This window comes from Lissotriton helveticus, chromosome 8 (assembly GCF_964261635.1).
Source record: "Lissotriton helveticus chromosome 8, aLisHel1.1, whole genome shotgun sequence".
Lineage (NCBI taxonomy): Eukaryota > Metazoa > Chordata > Amphibia > Caudata > Salamandridae > Lissotriton > Lissotriton helveticus.
The window spans coordinates 3,841,427-3,860,137 of NC_136069.1; the positions used below are offsets into that span (position 1 = coordinate 3,841,427).

Genomic DNA, 18,711 nt, shown 5'->3' on the forward strand with positions numbered 1-18,711 from the left:
GTGCCACTAAGGCTCTGGAGGGCTGGTTGCTGGGAAGTAAGGTTACTGACTATACAGGATTGTATAATTTAATTATGAGAGAGCAAATCTTAAGTAATTGTCAAAATCAGCTTCTACATCAGCACCTGGTTGACTCTGATCTGACCTCCCCACAAGAATTGGGTAGGTGGGCAGACAAATGGGTCAGAACCAGGATCAGGCCTAAGAACCAGGGTGGTGACCAAAAGAAAGAGACTACCAAGCCTCAAGAGAAGGGTGGGGATAAAAGTAAGGAAAAGACTTCCCCAGGGCCCCAAAACTACAAGGATGGGGGTGGGTCCCAAGACACTTCTTCAACCCAGAAAAAGCCTTATTGTCATGTCTGTAAACAGGGTGGGCATTACAAAACAGACAGCTGTTGTCCCAAGAATGGCAATAAAGAGAATATACCTCCAAAGCCAGCTCCAACACCTCCTGTTACTGTCAGCAGTACTCCCCCAGGAAGTGGGAGCACACCCAGGAATCTGGGTGGGTTTACTTTTGGAGGACAGGTGGATTCTGGCCTAACCAGGTCCCCTACCACAGATACTCTTGTCTATGAGACTGGCATGGGGTTTGCCAATTTCACTGCTTGCCCAAACACTTTGAGCAAGTATAGACAGGAGCCCCTCATCAATGGCTTGAAAGTTGAGGCCTTTAGAGACACAGGGGCTAGCATCACCATGTTGGCTGAATGTCTAGTCCCCTCAAGGCAACTTTTACCTGATGCCACATATCAGGTGACAAACATTGATGGAATAGAAACCAATCACCCCATGGCAGTAGTAAATCTTAGCTGGGGAGGTGTCACTGGCCCAAAGAGAGTGGCAGTGTCATCAAACTTGCCTGTAGATTGTGTACTGGGGAATGATTTAGAAATCTCAGCCTGGGCTGAGGTGGAACAAGAAACCCATTCTAGAATGGTAAATCTCCATGGAAAGGTTAGGGGGGCTGTGATGGCTACAGCCCCAATCCAAGATGTCCTTCCTGAAAAGGTTGGTAGAGCTGAGCAAACCTCAGCCCCATCTTTAGCTAACTTCCCTCCTGAAAAGATTAGCAGGGCTGTGATGGTAACAGCCCATACCCAAACTGAGTCTCCTCCTGAAAAGGTTGGTGGGGCTGTGATGGCCACAGCCCAAACTCAAACTGATACATGTGTTGTGAAGCCTGAAAGGATGGATCACTCCACACAAACAGAGAGCATTGAGGAGGAAGAGAAATCTCCCTCCCACCAGACTTTAGGAAAGGATCAGCCTCCTCAGGGAACTGATCTTACCCCTGATGAAGGAACTGTCCCAGAGGTTGTTAGGCCTGGCCTGACAGAGCCTCTGATGACAGTGGACCCTTCTCAGGTGGGACCCAGTCTGGAGCAGGTATCCTGCCCCTCTCTACCTTGCCTTACTCAGCCCAGGGCTGCAGAGGACAAGAAGGACAGTGAGCCCCAAAGGGCCCCCTGTCAAATAAAGCACCCCCATCAACAGATTAGGGGCACCGAAACTAGTAGCCCTAGTGAGGTGAAAACTTTACAAACTCCTGAGGGAGCCCCCTTAAATGTAGTTAGGGACCTCCCACAGATGGATTCTGTTGGGCACAGCCAAACCTGGGGCCCCAAGGCCCCAAACCTGACCTGTCCCTCCAGTAAGCCAACAAGAGGGACCCAGCCTCCAGCTTTAGGTAGCCAGAGGTTGACCCTGAGAGCACAGTGCAACTCAGTCAAAGAAAGAAAGGCACCCATGGTGGAGAGTGATTGGAGGAAGTTGAATCCTACAGAGGAATCCCACTTCAGTACTCCATCCCAACACCAGCCTTTAACTTTGCAAAGACACACCACAGGTAGAGATTCCCTATGGTGGAGACCATCAGATACCCTTAGGGTGAGGGATTGCTTAGTGGACCATGAGACAGGGGGTAACCAAGCCAGAGCTGGTACTTCCTTATATGGCCACTTAGGCAATATAGGCTTACCTGGTCAAGGATAGCCTTATCTCCTTTCGATTGGGGGGGGGGGGTTATGTAGGAAGGTGGATATCTGACTATGGTTACCCCCAAACTTTTTGCCTGGTGTTTAGCTGGTTTTTGACATAGTTGGCCTGGGATCCTGCTATTCAGGGCACCAGGCTAATTGCTCTCTCCTTAAAATGGACTCCATGTACCTTAGGTACATACACAATTGGAACTGGTTCACCTTATTGGCCCCTGTAACAGTGTACCCAGGTACTAGGTGCTTCCAAGGCCTACCAGGGGCTGCAGCATGTATTGTGCCACCCCTGGCCCCGCCTCCATATTTGACACAACTGGCTGATCACTCAGCTGGGGTAAGTCGGTGTAACCACCCCTTACTTAGGTGTAGTATGCCTATACCTAACCTAAAATGGACACATATGTTCCTATCAGTCACTCCTATAGAAGGCCTCATCAATCCTGGAGGCAGAGTGCTTGGAAATATGTGAGATGGTGCTCTGGCATGAGCTGAGCCTGTCTGCAGCTTTCGGAACCATGTCCTTTAGCGGTTTCATGATATTGCCATACCATATACTCTTAAGTGCATTATAATCCTCGCGGTTAAATGCTATCTTAGGTTTGGCTTTATCAAAACATGTCGAGTAAGGTGTCATACGAATTGGAATACTACCCCCTCGCCAGTTCTGGTGACGGGGGTAGCATTCCACCCTTCTAGAGGGACACGACATGTACCTAGCCTGAACCCCGGTTAAAGTTAAACAGAGCCTTAGCATCTCAAAATGGATGCTGCCACCACAGACACAAGTCTGACCTCCTGCTGCTGGGAGTCCTTCCAGCGAGGGCAGCTTGGACAAAGGGTTTCCTGCCTGGGGAGGTGCTAGCACCACTCCAGACAGGATTTTGTGTATTGGGTAGGACAGGGCTGAATAGAATCAGACATGCCTGGGGCACACAAGGTGTCCCTGTGCATAGGCCAGTTCAAACCGGTGCTGGGGCTTTCCAGCCCCAGTCCTGGTGCGAAACTGGACAAAGGAAAGGGGGTGTAACCACCCCCCTTCCTGGTTCCACCCAGAGGAGGGACCTAGTAGGTGATCCGGCCCCCCAGATTCGAATAAGAGTGGGAGCTGTGTCCTGAGACTTCAGATTATCCTGAATCAACTTGAAATACAGAAGAAGACTGGACTTTGACATTCTGCTGCTCAGAAGACGGAAGAGAATCTCCCTTGTGGCCAAGGAGTGACCACCCTGTGAACACAGGCACCAACCAGCAACTCGACGTCTGCTTTGCCGCCGCCTCCCGCCGGAGCCCGAGCCCAGAGCCTGACAAGACCCAGACTCCCAGACTTCTCACCGCCCGATCCACAGTCCCTGCAAAGAAGGGACCCGTGGAGGCACCGAGAGACGTGGGACCGGACATCTTGGAAGACCCCCGAAACGCTGACTGCGCAGCATCAGAGGCACCCTCGATGCTGTGCTTTGGGGTTTGAGAAGCCCTAACCTCGAGCAACCCTTGCACCGAAGATCAGCCCCCCAGCATCTCCATGATCTGCGTGGGGCCCTTTTGCATCGTGCCACTCGACGCGCCTAACTGTCCACTTGCCACGCGGCTAGTGGCCATCTTGGCGACGAAACCTACAACTTTCACTGCGGGTCTGGTTGCTCCAGACTTGCCCTTGCTCCTGTAAAAAGGAGTACCTGCTCTGACCTTGCTGGTCCGAGTAACAAGCCTTTTGCGATTTCTGCGAGGCTTGCATTAGCCAAGGCCTGTTTGCTTCTATCAAGTCGCCGACACCGCCAACAGCGAGAAGCCTGCGTGGGACAGCTCGTGACCAACTCCTGGACGTCTTCGACCCCTCGTGTCCACGTGGCTGCAGAGAGAAGCTACACCTCGACGCCTGTTTGCACCCGACATCGCCTGGTTCCACTCTGGTTCCACGGTAGTCACTGGCTAGTGACTTTGAACATTGTCCCCTCTGCTTTCAGGTCTTCACCTCTTCAGATCCACCCTTGGATCCACCGGAACTCTTCACATCGAGCCGCCTGCAGCATCTTCAGCTCCAAGCACCATCGACCTGCGTGACGAAACCCGACACTACTTCGACCCTAAGCACCCGCTTCCTGTGGGTGAGGTAACTCAGCTCCGCCGGTGTTCCCACACTGGTACACACCTCTAGTGTCTGTGTCTCAAGTTTCAGCTTTCTAGGTCACTCGGAAGGTTCCTTTATAACTAACTTTGTACTTTTTACGCACCATTGACATTGCATTGGTAAAGCGTGCACTTTCCGCACGGCTCCCGAGTCCTGCGGGCCTTTCCCGACTTTTTCACTGTTAGTCGCGAACAGCTCCAGCGATTCCCCATGCCCTAGGCCTCTTCACTTTCCCCATAGTGGTCCTTATACCACTATTTTAGTATATGGTTTAGGTGGCCCCTAGGGCTCATCCATAATTGTGCAACTTTTGTGTATTTAAACTGTGTTTTGTTTTAACGCAATTGCTTCTGTGCTCATAAAGAGTATCAGGGATATTTGTAGTAATAAATCTATATATATTTTCAATATATATCTGTGTGGTGTCCTTTCATTTGGTATTCAAGGGATTGTATATGGTAAAACAGCTTGCTTCACATGCCTTTACAGAGTTTAGCCTAAGACTGCTTAGTCCATGCTACCCCTAGGATAGCTTGTCTATAAGGTTGACTTTACAACCTGCACCATAAGGGTTGCTTGGCATGATACAAGGTGATCACTAGAACTAGTGAGCATCATATATCAGGCCAACTTCTCACACCCTTTACCATACATTCATTATACATTGCAAGCATATGTGGAGTGAGCTGCTTAGACAGTATTTTATAAAGTTCTACTGGTAGCCCGTTCGGCCCCAGGGCCTTTCCGGTGTGCAGTGCTGCTAGGGCCTTCCCAAATTCCTCCCCTGTTAAGTCCTTCTCTAGTGCCTGCGTGTCCTCTGGAGCTAATGTGGTCATAGGAATGTCTTGGAGGAATGTCGCACCGTCTTCCTCCGTCACCGCCTTACGCGCGGTATATACAGTTTCATAGTGTGTGGCCAGTACTTCCACTATATGTGCGGGAGAGGTCGTGTGTGTGTGTGTGCCGTCTGGGAGTTTGATCTTAGCAATCCATCGATTCGCTCTGTCCTTCCGCTCAAGCCATGCGAGCATTCTCCCCGTTTTATCCCCCAGTTCGTACACCCTGTGCAATGTGTCGGTAAGTCTCGTTTTGGTCATAGCTTCAGTGTACGCCCTGTATTCGTGCTTAGCCAGCTCAAGGGTGTGGGTGGTATCGTCTGTGGTGTCTAGGGCGTGTGCCCTCTCAGCAGTGTGCAAGGCAGATTCTAAGGACTCTAGGGTTGCCCTCTGTTCCCGCTTGTGGTTAGTGATCGAGGATATGGCCTGCCCTCTAATCACCGACTTGTATGCCTCCCAGAGGGTTGAGGGGAAGTCCACAGAGTCAGTGTTTTCGTCGAAGTATTGAGTGGTAGAGGTCGTAACGGTCTTCAGGATCGATCTGTTTTTTAAATATCCCGGATAGATCGGGAAACAGACCTCTTTCTTGAATTAAAAGATGAAAATGTGTACCTGGCTCACAGGGCCAGAATATATTATTCAACAGTCCAAGGTCCATCTAACCAGCCTTTCAGAAGTACTGAAGCACCTGGAATGTTGCTGGAGTCAGTCACATTTATGTGCAGCGCTCTGTGTAGAGTTCAGTTTCTAGTTAATAAAACGCTACCTAATGTTCTCAGTATCTATGAATCAATTGTGATGACAAAGAATCGATATTGCCATCCTATATCGTGTATTTCCCAGACAGCCATCCGCCAATCAAGAAGTCTTAGCTCTCAGAGTGGACCACGGATAGTGGAAATGGGAAGCCAGCTGGTCTCTTTTTATTGAGGTGACATCACTGCCCCATACGTTGTCTAAGGGTTGACAAAGACTTGGTTCTACACACCGGCTCGACCATGTGGTCTAAGTGTTACCAAAGACTTGCGGTCATCTAAGTGTTGCCAAAGACATGCCTCTACACACCGGCTCGAATGTGTGATCTAAGTGTTGCCAAAGATGTGCCTCTACACACCGACTCGACCGTTTGGTCTAAGTGTTGCCAAAGACGTGCCTCTGCACACCGGCTCGACTGTGGGGTCTAAGTATTGCCAAAGACATGCCTCTATACATCGGTTCAACCGTGTGGTCTAAGGGTTGCCAAAGACGTACCTCTACACACCGACTCGACCATGTGGTCTAAGTGTTGCCAAAGACTTGCAGTCATCTAAGTGTTGCCAAAGACATGCCTCTACACACCGGCTCGAATGTGTGATCTAAGTGTTGCCAAAGATGTGCCTCTACACACCGGCTCGACTGTTTGGTCTAAGTGTTGCCAAAGACGTGCCTCTGCACACCGGCTCGACCGTGGGGTCTAAGTATTGCCAAAGACATGCCTCTATACATCGGTTCAACCGTGTGGTCTAAGGGTTGCCAAAGACGTACCTCTACACACCTGCTCGACCGTGGGGTCTAAGTGTTGCCAAAGACATGCCTCTACACATCGGTTCGACCGTGTGGGCTAAGTGTTGCCAAAGACGTGCCTCTACACACCTGCTCGACCGTGGGGTCTAAGTGTTGCCAATTTATTTATTTATTATTTAAAATATTTATAAAGCGCGACTGTCACCTGGCAGGTATCCTGGCGCTGATAGCTACTTCTGTGGTTTATTGACGGGGGGGGGGGGAGCTGGAAAAGGCCAGTTATTTTTATTATAGGGACAGGGGAAAGAGCCAAGTTTTTATACGTTTCCTGAATGGGAGGAGATGAGGGATATGGCGAATATCGGCAGGTAGACTGTTCCATAGCTTGGCTGCAGCTACTCTGAACGATCTTCCTCCCATCCTGGCCTTCTTACATCTGGGCACTCTCGCGAGGCAAGCATTAGTGGACCTAAGTGTTCTGGTGGGGGTATACCAGGAGAATAGACGTTGGAGAGGTCTGGGTCCTGTTCCATGCAGTGCCTTGAAGACCAAACAAAGGGCCTTGAAGGCAATGCGTTGCCTCAAAGGCAGCCAATGTAACTCGGCCAGTGCGGCAGTGGCCGAGGATCTCCTGGTCCATCCCAAAGCCAGTTTAGCTGCTGCTGACTGGACTCGTTGGAGCCTGTCCAGTAGTGTCGCCGGAGATTCAAGCAGCAGGGCGTTGCAGTAGTCAAGGCGACTAAGAATAGTACACCTGACTACTAGTGCTCTGGCGGAGGATGGAAGCAGAGGCAAGACTTTGCGCAGTGAGCGCATAAGGCCGGTGCAGGTTGCAACTGTTCTTGAGACCTGAGTCTCCATGCTCAATTGATGGTTGAGCATGACGCCCAGGTTACGGACGGTGGTAACTGGTGGGGGGTTGTTGGAGTTCTCCGGGGGCCAGAACTCAGCGGGCAGAGGGCGGGGTATGCGACTCGCAGGGCAGTACATCACCTCAGTCTTTGAGGAGTTGAACTGAAGAGAGTTCTGGTGCAGCCAGCGTGCCGTGTCTCGTAGGCAGTCATGGAAGGCTTGTAAAGAGATGGAGTCTTCGCCTTCCCACGAGAGAAGGAGCTGTGTATCGTCCGCATAGTTTACTGTGGTCATGTTGTGTGACTTGATTAACGTGACCAGAGGTTTTAAGTAAACGTTAAAAAGAATCGGACTGATAGAAGAACCCTGGGGGACACCATGTGGGACCGGGGAAAAAACCGATTGAAAAGGGGGAAGGGAGACAGCTTGTTTTCTGTCGCTGAGGTAGGAGTGAAACCAGATAAGGGCCGTGCCGTCAATCCCTGCCGCTCTCAACCGCTGGAGCAGGATTCTGTGATTGACAGTATCGAATGCGGCAGACAAGTCAAGTAAAATGAGGGCCACAGCTTGGCCCCTGTCTGCGCGCATTCGGAGCTCCTCCATGGCCGTGAGCACCGCGGTTTCAGTGCCATGGGCTGGGCGAAACCCAAATTGAAATTCGTCCAAAAGATGGTGCTGCTCAAGGTGGGTTGAGAGGCATTTACTGACCCAGCGTTCGAGCACCTTCACTGGGAAGGGCAAGAGTGATATGGGACGGAAGTTGGACAAACAGTCTGGATTGAGCGTGGGTTTCTTTAGCAGCGGGGTAATAAGCGCTTGCTTCCAAGAGCGGGGAACGACGCCACAGCTCAGGGATTGGTTGCATATCAACCGAAGGGTGTGAAATAGTTGGGGCCCACAGGCTTTCCATATTTTCGGTGGCAGAGGGTCAAGGGGGGATCCGGAAGTAATGCCCTGTGCAACTGTTTCAAATTCTACTTGAGAAATAAGAGGGAAAGCCAGCAGTTTGTTCGTAGAAAAACAGGTTGGCCTCAGAGAGTCAGGGTTAGTGGAGATAATTTCAGGGAGGGTGGAGAGAATGGAAAGCGGGGGGGTTGCCAGGTTATTAATGATGATCTCAGTTTTATCAGTGAAAAACTGAGCAAGATTGTCACAAAGGGACTGAGAGGGGGGGATGGAGTTTTTGACGCAGTCGGGGTGTAAGATATTGTCCAAAATCTGGAATATGCTTTTTGGACTATTGGCTGCATTAGTAATGGTGGAGCAATAGTAGTTCGCTTTACTTTCTGCAATAGCGGACTTGTAGTCACGGAGTGCCTTCTTCCAAAGGATTTTATTGTTATTACAATATCCGTGTCTCCACTTTCTCTCAGCTTGTTTGCAGGCTGATTTAAGGGATTTCAAAGAGTCGTTGTACCAGGGAGCCGGGGCTCTACCTTTCGGTTTACAGAGCTTAAGAGGGGCAGCAGCGTCCGCAAGAGAAGTGATTCTGGAGCTAAAGGACCTGTAGTTGTCTTCCACTGAGCTGGTAATGGCGAAACTGTCTTCCACCTCAAAGGTTCCGGTGGAGGTACTGAGTTTTTCAAGCGCTTTCCAGTTTCGATACGAGAATTGTGGGGGTGGGTGGGATTTGATTTTGCTTGTTGTGGCATTCTTAATGTAGAGTTTGATGAGTGAGTGGTCTGTCCAGCTCATGGGTAGAATGTCGCCTACTTGGGTTAGACCTGGGCTCGAGAAGATAAGATCGAGTCGGTTGCCTGCGGAGTGAGTGGGGTCCTTTATCAGTTGTTGGAGGCCTACATTATCACAGGACAGCCGAAGGTTGTCTAGTCCTACATCAAGACTACCATTTGGCCAAAGGTTAAAGTCTCCTAGAAGTATAAGATTACTGTGAGAAGTTGCCATGTTGGTGATAGTCGTGAGGAGGGCTTGCTGTTGCGGGATAGAAAAGGCCCCAGGCGGGCGGTAGCAGACGATTACCGTGAAGGTTTCGCCTTGATGGCAGTTTATAGACAGCCCAAAAAGCTCGGTTCCAGGGGTCGGGTCTATGTCTAGGATGTTCGTTTGCCACGAGGCTTTGTAAATGACACCAACTCCGCCACCGCGGCCTTTAGGTCTGGGGAGGTGGAGGATGTTGAAGTTTAGCGGACAAGCAGCTGCTAGGTCTGTCTCACAGTTTGCATGTGTCCATGTCTCAGTTAAAAAGAGTACATCTAGATGGTGAGACTCGATAAGAAGATTTATTTCAGTGGCGTGTTTAGGTAAGGATCTTACGTTCAAGAGGCCTCCTACAATTAAGTTCTGTTGTAGGAAGTCAGTTAGTGGGAAGGCCGATTCTTCGAAGGAGAGCTTACCTTCCTGCGCATACCCCCGAAGGTCGAGAAAAGCATCCCGAGTGGAGCCAGGGGACGACGGGCTGTGCCGGGCAGGGTTTGTGGCGCTAGGCGCGTCCTCGTCGCGGACGAGCGCAGACGAGCTCGCCTTAAGCGCGCCTTCGGCGCGCAATCGGCGTGCCCGCTGCGCTCGTCCGCTGCGCTTCCGAGAGTGACACATAGTAGTAGTGGTGACGGGTAGCGTAGGAGGGGGTGTGGCCAACAAGAAGTGGGCGTGGCTGTCGTCTCCCTTCGGCGTTCTATGGCGCCAAGAAACGAGTGGTTTCCGTGTCCCAGCAGCTAGTGATCAGCTGTTATGGGATCAGGTGTATTTCAGGTAGGCAAGTATTTTAAAAGCAAAACAAATTCAACAATATTAAAAACGAGTGAGTTACACCTCCCGGCTTTTCGCCTCAGGAGTAGCAGCAATGGAGCAGCGTTCAGCGGCAGCGCGCTCTATTTATATCTGCGGAGGGGGCGTGGCCAACAAGAAGTGGGCGTGGCTGTCGTCTCCCTTCGGCGTTCTATGGCGCCAAGAAACGAGTGGTTTCCGTGTCCCAGCAGCTAGTGATCAGCTGTTATGGGATCAGGTGTCCAAAGACATGCCTCTACACATCGGTTCGACTGTGTGGGCTAAGTGTTGCCAAAGACGTGCCTCTACACACCTGCTCGACCGTGGGGTCTAGTGTTGCCAAAGACATGCCTCTACACATCGGTACGACCGTGTGGGCTAAGTGTTGCCAAAGACGTGCCTCTACACACCTGCTCGACCGTGGGGTCTAAGTGTTGCCAAAGACATGCCTCTACACATCGGTTCGACCGTGTGGGCTAAGTGTTGCCAAAGACGTGCCTCTACACACCTGCTCGACCGTGGGGTCTAAGTGTTGCCAAAGACATGCCTCTACACATCGGTACGACCGTGTTGGCTAAATGTTGCCAAAGACGTGCCTCTACACACCGGCTCGACAGTGTGGTCTAAGTGTTGCCAAAGACATGTCTCTACACATCGGTTCGACCGTGGGGTCTAAGTGTTGCCAAAGACGTGCCTCTACACACCTGCTCGACCGTGGGGTCTAAGTGTTGCCAAAGACATGCCTCTACACATCGGTTCGACCGTGTGGGCTAAGTATTGCCAAAGACGTGCCTCTACACACCTGCTCGACCGTGGGGTCTAAGTGTTGCCAAAGACATGCCTCTACACATCGGTTCGACCGTGTGGGCTAAGTGTTGCCAAAGACGTGCCTCTACACACCTGCTCGACCGTGGGGTCTAATTGTTGCCAAAGACATGCCTCTACACATTGGTTCGACTGTGTGGGCTAAGTGTTGCCAAAGACCTGCCTCTACACACCTGCTCGACCGTGGGGTCTAAGTGTTGCCAAAGACATGCCTCTACACATCGGTTCGACCGTGTGGGCTAAGTGTTGCCAAAGACGTGCCTCTACACACCTGCTCGACCTTGGGGTCTAAGTGTTGCCAAAGACATGCCTCTACACATCGGTTCGACCGTGTGGGCTAAGTGTTGCCAAAGACGTGCCTCTACACACCGGCTCGACCGTGTGGTGTAAGTGTTGCCAAAGACATGTCTCTACACATCGGTTCGACCGTGTGGTCTAAGTGTTGCCAAAGACGTGCCTCTACACACCGGCTCGACCATGTGGTTGAAGTGTTGCCAAATACTTGCCTCAACACACCGGCTCGAATTTGTGATGCACACAAAATGTTGTGGCCTGTTCCATCGAAGACTTTACTGATCCAATCCAAGACTTGACACACAACAACCTGGCTAAAAGGTACTGGCTGGGAGGAGTGAGAGGAATAAGCAATGCAGGGGCTTCCTGAAGACCCGCTACATAAACCAGCATTGGTAAATGCATATGGTTTCACCAATGTGATTAATAATAAGCAGTTTTTTGGTGCAAGTTGTAGCTTGCTGAATAGTTGTACAATATAAGTTACAGAAAGTCTGTTAAAGTGTCATGACTAGTTTATGTGCAAAAAGGCAATACTTTGTGCTGTTACTAGTAGTATAGTGTGGGTAAGTGATAGCAAATATTTTGAAAATTGAAATTAAACAGGAAAATATTAGAACTCATTGATGTAATAGCAGTATTATGTGTTTAGAGAAGTTCTGACAACTTTTGGCCCCGGTGCCACTGCACCTTCTGCAGCATTCAAATCATAACCCTATTGCCTGTAACGTAACTGCACAGGTGACTGCCTTCTTAGTTTAACATGTTTGCAATTGTCTGGGTTTAGTGGGGTCCCTAGAGCTTTAGGCCCTGGTGCCACTGCACCTGCTGCACCATTCAAATCATGCCCCCAGTGCCTGTAAGGTAACTGCACTTGTGACTGACGGCCTGTTTAGTAGTAAAATATAGCAATATTAGGTGTTTAATGGGGTGCCTAGAGCTTTTGGTCCTGGTGCTACTGCACCTGCTGCACCACTCAAACCAAGTAATTTTTAACTGTAATGTAACTTCACTTGTGACTGCCTGTTGGTTTAGTAGTCAGATATAGCAATATTATGTGTTTAGAATAGTTCTCACAACTTTTGTGCTTGGTGCGACTGCACCTGCTGCACCATTGAAATCATGAGGTATTGTCTGCTAGATAAATGCACTTGTGACTGCCTGTTTAATTTAAAATGTTAGCAATAATCTGGGTCTAGTGAGGTCCCAAGAGCTTTATGCCTGGTGCCACTGCACCTGCTGCACCATTCAAATCATGACTCTTGTGTCTGCAAGGTAACTGAACTTGTGGCTGCCTGTTTAGCAGTAAAATATAGCATGGCTCTTGGATAATTACTTTATTTTTAAAGTTTTATTACATTTAGAATTCGATTATAATGACCAAATAGATTAAGTTGAAAAAATCAATCCGATAATACCTACAAAGTGCAAAGAAAGGTACTTAGGCATAAATAAGATATGGCACAAACGTTCTAAGGATAAAGTACCCGCTTTAGACAACTAAGTAATAAAAGCAAGCGTTCCAGCATATTGTTAGAAGCTGTCTGCCTTTTCCGTGGGAAGAGATCTTATCTTGACAGTGAAGGGGGCTTACACTGTGTGAACAGCTTTAGTAGATGTATCGTAAATATGTACAACCAGGGGAAGTTAACAAAAAAAAAGTTCCACACAAAAGCGAATGAACACAGTAATTTGGTGATGGGAACTGATAAGATCCCCCCTTTTTAGATATATTAAATACAAGAGATTTCACAAGCACAGCGCAAGCGCTGGGCAGGCAAAACCTAAAAAGGACCCTAGCCTCAATAACAACACATATTATAGGGACTAAACATACACTGGACTACAACAAAATCATGTGTACTCCACAAAATGCAACATACACACAAATATCTGTGAAAGTGAGGGGTGCCAGTCATGACGAGTGTATGAAAGTGAGTTACTGGTTTAGAGGAATAGAACCCTACTCAAGCAGCAACCACATTCTTTGTCAGGGTGAAGTCACAACCAAACCCCAAATTAACCTGTTGATGGAGCAAGAATTTGCATGAAAAGCGACTTGCTTGTATTCAAGAACCTCAAATAACTCGTAATGTACTAACATGTTTTGTCTATTAATATCGCATTACACAACACAAACAGGTGTCCGAGTGAAGCTTGCTTATGTGTTTTACTAACTGTAATCCGCTTGTATTAATATGGCTGCTGCTACGCGGGATTTTCTATTGCGCATGCGTCTGTCACACTCACGTGACATGACGTATTCTATGCTGTGGAGGGAATCTTTTGCTTCTGCGCATTAGAGCTAATATGGCTGATTTGTATTCTCACATGCACGAAGCTTGCATTGCTGTTTTTGCTAAGCTGTTTGTTCTGCTGAACCCGTAACGCAGTAGTTTAAATAAAATAATGGGAATAGAGTAGAGATACATGGTATACAGTGCATTCATTTATTCTGTGTTCTAAAACTGTTTCTTTTCCATTTCATGTTACACTCTGAAAACTGGCCTGACTTGTAACGCTGTACTCCATCTTTGTTGAAACTGCGACTGCGCAAAGTCTCAAGTCTCTGGAACAGTGACCTTTAGACTGTAGCCAAGGAGCGGACTACAGGCCTCCAAACCGGTCCTGGAGGGCCGGATCCATGCCAGATTATTAAAATAACTACATGTATCTCAATGGGGATATCCAAAAAATCTGCCATGGATCCGGCCCGCCAGGACGCTCCTGGGAACATGAACTCCTGAACTCAAATTTTTACAAAGTTATAACAATCTATTTGCCAATAGAACATCCATTGTTGGGTGGAATAAAGATGTCATGAGAACCTAAATTTGATGGGCAGGAACGTAAATTTGAATATGAGACAGTAAAAGTCTCAATTTTGGTGTGGTGTGACGACCTCTCCTCCTCTTTGACCAATCGAAATTGGGGATTCTTACACTTGCAACATTGGGGGGTGGTACACTGCCCTGGAAAATAGTATAACTAGAGTAGGCTTAGTTAGTTAATTTGTCCGACTTGTCCGAATAGCTGACCTGTCACTGACCCAACACACTCAATAGGTGATCGAGAGCAGAGGTGCGGCGGAGCACTCTGTTAGACGATTCGCTGACCCAATCGGGGTCCGGGGGAAGCTGAGGTGCTGGCGAAGCACTTTGATGGTGAATTCGAGAACTCAATCGGGGTTCTGACTGTTAGCTGCAGAGAGGGAGTAGCGCAGGCGTTGCAACTGAACTGCGGGTGCCGGTCTTAACCTTTGGTGGTCCTGTCCTGATCCAAATCTGGTTCTCCTGTCCTGATTCTGAATCTGCATCTGCTGGCAACTGCAATTTTTGGGGTTTTCTGTCCATTAACTGACCCGTGGCCAGGGTTGGACTTCACACCATTCTAGGTAAATATAAATATGTGTGGGTTCGTCATTGTATTGTTCCCTCCTCTTTACCCTTCCTATCATTAAAGCTTTGATTACATATGTTCCCTTTTCTTACCCTCCCTTCATGATCACTGTTGATTGCATTTTTATGTTCCTTTATCTTACCCTCCCTATTGCTAAATGCTTAATGACTGTTTAATTCATATCTTGCATAGTTACATTCTGATTCTGATTTGTATTATTGAGAGTCTTTTGGTGTTTAATCTTTGGATCATGACCATTTAAGAGATTTAGATAAAGAGTTTAAACCTTTAAAGAGTCTGTGGTTATTATATGAGTGAAATGTTATTTTTGCTAGCTATCTTCAATCTAACACCCTTATCCAATAGGTTTACAGGTACCAGCGACAAGGATTGGTAAGTCAATGGTATAGAACCTAGTAGGTAAAAATAACTGGTAGTAGAGCGAGGGTTACCTGATTAAGTTATATGTTGTTATTGAATTATGGGCCCAGGCGAGTATTGGTAAAAAATATAGTCAGGTGACCTGCGCGCTCTATCAGTATTTCTTTTGGTAGCAGAGTTATGGTTAGAGTTTAGTTAAGATTGTTAGGTAGTTAGTAGTTAGCTAGTTATGTATTGATTGATCAAAACTGATGTTATATTGATTTTCTTGATGCTGTTTTGATTTTATGTATTAACCAAAATTGTTCGTACCTGTTATATGTTTTGTCTGGAATCCCCGGGGGCAGAATAGCGGGTGGTAAATGGAAGCCACACTACAGTGAGGTCACTTACCTGTAGGAAATTAGTGCATGGTTAGGTAGAACCGGAAGCACTATTTAGGGTTTTTCTGTATGAATGTGTGAATAGATGATAGCAAAGAGTTCGCTAGCAAAACTTTTTGTGTGATATCACCTCTAAAGGGTCACACGGAAGGAGTAGCAGGTTCGTCTGAGCTTGATTGGTAGCAAAGGGGTTCGCTAGTGAAACTTTGGCCTTAGTATATATCCCGGAGTGGTTAAGTCTGAAGGAGTAGCAGGTTCTCTAATGCTTGCGTGAAGGGTAGGCGGAAGGGATCTACTCGTAGTAATTGAAGAGTAAGCGGAAGAGATTTACTCGTAGTGAGGAAATGCGACTTTCCTTTGAATTAGTCACTCAGGTACAGTGGCGAATGTTTTTACGTTGTTAAATAATAAAGATTGCATTTAAAAGTGAGAAGAAATAGGTTGTCGTATTACCTTGCAGAGGAGGGAGTCAGTTGCGGAGCTGCGCTGACGTCACTCAGAGCCGCGCTGGTATTGGTTGATACAGCGGGTGTGTAGACGAGGTAGTGATTGTAAAGGAGGGGTAAGCACAGGAGCCTGGGAACTCGTCTCACGAGAAAAGCCGTGCAATAATTGGCTAGTTGTTATTTGAAACTGAATTGTTGATTGGCTGAAAAAAATAAGAAACGCACTGGTATTGGAAGCACTTTAGGTAAACAATTGAGTGTAACTGAAAATTTACGAACACAGCAAAAGTATATGAGGCATATAGGTCCGATTGGAGGAACCAGACCCGATAGAAGATATTTAGGATTTGCGCTAGAACAGCAGATTAGAGGGAGACCTTACATTATGTATGGAGAAAAGAGAAAAATTTCTTTCATTAAAAGGATTAAGAATTTTTTCAAAAAGGATAAACCGATTAAAACTAGAGAAGGAATTATTATTCTGCCACCAAATACGCACGCATCTTACATGATGCTTGAAAGGGGCTACCACGCGTGTGTGTGGTTAGAAAATTGGATTGAATATACAAAAGATGATGGTGTTTTAGCTTTCCCTAAAAATGGTTCCTTTAATGGTCGGGTTTTGCACAATCTGAGAACCCGCATGAATTAATTAGATCCTAGACCTAGGTTAACGCAGTATGAGGCGTTAGAGGAATGGGAAACTGAGGCCTTTGAGAGAGACAGACCCCGAGGTGTCAGACATTGGGGTAAGTTGTATCCTCGATGTCCAAAAGAGACTAGAGATACATTAATGAAACAGTGGAGACAATCTATGTTGGTAGAAGGATTATATCCTGTACGAGAGCTAGAAAACACAACAGGAAGTAAACGTACAGAGAAAACAAGACATTTAATGACTAGTGGTGAGTCGGATGATGATTATTTGGAAGATTTGCTAATGAAAAATCCACCACCTTACCATGAAGAGCCAAGCACAGTTAATCCAAGTGCTCCGTTCTTGAAACCACCATTAGTTCCACAAGTAGTACATGAGACTTTATTAGAAAAAGTAGCATTAGAAAAACAAGGAACTGAATGAATTCAGAAAATTTCACAATTGAATACGAGTCCTGAAGCCCTGACAATTCCGGTAACTATTGGGCCGGTTGTTCCTCTATATGGGGATAAACCGCCTAGTCTTAAACCCCAAGTCCTAACTACACCTGTAATAACAACAAGAAAAGAAACGGTTATAGTAGAGGATGATTAAGTAAGCGAAACTGAATCGGTAATTTCCCTTATGGATTTACCTATAAGAGAACCTGAAAGAAGCTCAGCCCGAAAAAGTACTCCTGGGAACTCTAGAGAAGTACAATTAAGCACAGGAACACCTACAGGAGGTACAATAAATGCAACTGTAGTTACCCCAGAAGAAATAGAGAGATGGTCCCGAGAAATAGAGAAACCTAAGTCACAGCCAAAAGTATTGGATATATACAAATTAAGGGTTGAATTAGAAGACATGATGGCAGGAAACGTGGGATTGGACAGATTAAATACACTCAGTGAAGACAAATTGTTATTCATATGTAAAAGTATTACTAGAAATACCAGAGTAGTCCATGAAAAGTTAATGGATACAGCCTCTAATATGGGAATTGATATTGGCAAATCTAAAGTGTTACAGAAACCTTATCGAGCTGAATTTTCTGATAAAGATTTGGAAAATATGAATGTGTCAGGTAGGAAAGTGCAAATAAAGGAGCTCATGACAATATTGCAAAAATGCCGAGATATAGAAAAATTGAAAACTAGATGGGCAAAGAAAAAAGAAGAGGCCCGAACAAAACAACCAGCATCGGAGTATTTGCTAAAAGAAGCTGAAAAAGTAGAGAGATTGTGTCCTATGAGAGAAGTGCCAGGTGGAGGTTATGTACATGTCCCATGGTCCCGACAGGATATTTTATCTTTTACAAATGACGTTCCAAAACTTCGAGAGAAACCTGTAGAGTGGTATAGACAAGTCGAGAGATTTGTGAAAGTTTCAAAATGCCTTTTGAAGGATTTAGATGGATTGTTTGATATTGTTGTCCCTGTAGATTTATGGACTGAATGTAAGATTGCAGTTGATTGGCCTAGTGATGAATACCCTAGAGATCCAAAGACAGGAGCACCCTCCAAGGAGGTTATGAAAAAGTATAACCAAGTTATACTCTACCTCAAAGGAAAGGTTCCTGCAAAGGAAACCGATTGGACCAGAATAGACAGAACCACTCAGAATAAAGATGAATCTGTGCATGCATATTATGAACGATTATTACAAGTGTTCAAACAGTATAGCGGCCTAGACAACACTGATATGAAGGATATGACGCATTTCATATATCGGTTTGTGTCAGGATTGAGACCAGAAATTTCACAATGATTAAAGACCACAAAATCTGCTGGCAGGCCAAACCGATCGATGAAATCTTGAAGTATGCAAAATACTGTGAAGACGAACTTGACAATAAACGAAAAGAGTTAAAAGAGAAGGTAATGTGGGCACAGGTAAAATTAGCAGAACAAAAAGAACTTCAGTTGAGCCAAATGGGTAATAATCAGACTCCAGGAAATAGTAATGGGGGTAAGACAAGGGGAAAATTCAATAGAGAGGAAGCTATGAAAAAGTTTCCCTGTCATGGTTGCGGTAAGTTGGGGCACTGGAAGAACGAGTGATAGGCTGTACACAACACTAACGTGCAAACTGAAAATTTGAATCCACAGGTGCAGAATGGGGTACCACGGAAATAACAACAGCAGGTAATACAAAACCAGATGCCACTTGCACCTATGCCAGATCACAGGAGCAAACAAAGCTATAGTGTGGATACCTCAAATTGGGAGGGAAATGACAAAAGATACTGTGACATCACAATTTCTTTTGAGTGATACGTTTTTCAATGAAGATTCATACTGA

The 18,711-nt window shown here is 46.8% G+C and overlaps 3 protein-coding genes across 3 annotated transcripts in view; 1 reads left to right on the top strand and 2 right to left on the bottom strand.

Moving 5' to 3' along the window:
• Positions 1–15,950, bottom strand: part of LOC144772198 (uncharacterized) — a 30,482-nt gene extending 14,532 nt beyond the window's left edge. The window contains 1 exon segment of the mRNA XM_078656334.1: positions 15,778–15,950. The gene's annotated coding sequence lies outside the window, so the exon portion shown is untranslated.
• Positions 1–18,711, bottom strand: part of LOC144772199 (uncharacterized) — a 501,761-nt gene that overhangs the window by 469,928 nt on the left and 13,122 nt on the right. The gene's annotated exons all lie outside the window — the stretch shown is intronic.
• Positions 1–18,711, top strand: part of LOC144772200 (uncharacterized) — a 486,273-nt gene that overhangs the window by 422,771 nt on the left and 44,791 nt on the right.